The sequence below is a fragment of the Mandrillus leucophaeus genome, unplaced genomic scaffold, assembly GCF_000951045.1.
Source record: "Mandrillus leucophaeus isolate KB7577 unplaced genomic scaffold, Mleu.le_1.0 Scaffold350, whole genome shotgun sequence".
Taxonomy (NCBI): domain Eukaryota; kingdom Metazoa; phylum Chordata; class Mammalia; order Primates; family Cercopithecidae; genus Mandrillus; species Mandrillus leucophaeus.
Window position 1 is genome coordinate 1,853,489 of NW_012103699.1, and position 1,881 is coordinate 1,855,369.

Genomic DNA, 1,881 nt, shown 5'->3' on the forward strand with positions numbered 1-1,881 from the left:
CTATGATGGAGAGTTGACAAAGATCACTGTCCTCCGGAATGTGATTTGAAGGACACTTGCAACACCTTACAAAGTCTCTCCCTGTCTCTCATTCTAACCTAAAGTCTCTCCCGGTCTCTCATTCTAACCTAAAGTCTCTCCCGGTCTCTCGTTCTAACCTAAAGTCTCTCCCGGTCTCTCGTTCTAACCTAAAGTCTCTCCCGGTCTCTCGTTCTAACCCAAAGTCTCTCCCGGTCTCTCGTTCTAACCTAAAGTCTCTCCCGGTCTCTCATTCTAACCCAACTGTGCAGACCCACAGTGATTACTGATGTGTTGACTTTTAAGTTCCCTCTCAGAGTAATTTATTTATTTTGTCAAAAATATCAAACCTCAGTGAATTCCCAGCTATAATTCCACAGTCCCATTTATTACGTCTCACTTAGGCTCGAAGTTTAAATCATTATTAACCTTTTTCCTCTATGAAATCTAACATACCTTCAAGTATTGCTGATTTTTTGCCTTCTTAATATTCTTGTATCTTTTCTTTGCAATCCTATCATTATTAGCTTATTTGAGGCCATTATTGGTCATTATCCTCCCAACTCAATGTTATTTTAGGTTTCCAGCTCATCTCCCAGGCTCTAGTCCTATTTCGAGCTCATTCTTCCCAATACAACCACAATATTAACTCTCAAGCTCTTTCTTCACATTGTTTCACTATTTAAAGGTTTGTAATGGCTACCCGTCTCTCACAGGCTAAAGACCAAAGCCCTCCATTTGGGAGGACTACTATTTTAAAGATGGTGGCATAAAATCAATATTTTTTCCCTCATCTTTTTGGAAATCATCCTAAAGCAATAAAGAGAATTGTGGGGCGGGGAGGGGGGTGAATTCCATCTTTTGGTGATACTAAGAGTTAAAATCCTCAACTCCCAAAATGAGTGGAAAGCCTACCTGAGTCAATGGTAAATGGACAGCAGTGCACGTGTGAAGGAGAGGAGAGAGAAACCAGATGCCAAGGGTTACAAAGTGAAGAAAGCTGGTTCTCAAAGTTGAGAGGCATATCCTGAGCTGCAAAATCTAAATGCTTTGTTTGCCAGAGCAAGGGTGTGGTGTGTGGGAGACACTAGTTGCCAGAAGAAAAGGAGACAGGACTCATGGACAAAACACAGGTCGGGGTCTGTGTGGAAGAAGCAGCCTATCTCTGTAGCAATGGCGGAGAAGAGACTCTGTCCTATGAAAAACCACACAGTTTATCTTCATTGGATAAGGAGAAATAAAATCTAGGTACATTTAAACATAAATCCCTGGGTTATAAGGAATTTCCAGCTATATTGGAGCAGAGCCCACATCCACCTCAACCCCCGCTTCCCACAAATAATTATTCTAGGAGAAAGCCACCTGCTTCCAAGATAAGTAGTCAAAAAAGGAGGAAAGTCATGGTAAAAGCAAATGGCAGATAAAGATACAGAATAAATGTACCCACAGAGCAGACGAAAGTCGTACCACTGACCAAAGCATTTAACAAAGCATAATGGAGTAGGAACATCTCTGAATAAACTATATCTTCAAGTTCATGAAAGAAGTAGAATAAAAAAACCATAAAAAGAAAATGAAATTGTAAGAACAGAAGGAAGAATAACCACTGCTGACATCATAAATGACAAAGGTTAGAAATGAAAAATCAAGCAAAACGAAAAGAAAATATAGGAAAAGTTATTGGGATTAGAGAAATAATGATAGATGTGAAAGACAGGCAAAGGAGAACCAACATATATATAAGAGAAATCCCAGAGGATAGAAACTCAAATAATGAACAGAGCAAATATTTTAAAATATATTTAACATAAAAGAAGTCTTGATAGCTGGACACGGTGGTTCATGCCTATAATCTCAGCACTT

At 39.3% G+C, this 1,881-nt stretch overlaps 1 protein-coding gene across 1 annotated transcript in view; it reads right to left on the reverse strand.

Annotated features, from left to right (window-relative positions):
* The window catches only part of SLC35F3 (solute carrier family 35, member F3), a 429,539-nt gene that overhangs the window by 378,690 nt on the left and 48,968 nt on the right, over positions 1 to 1,881 (reverse strand). The gene's annotated exons all lie outside the window — the stretch shown is intronic.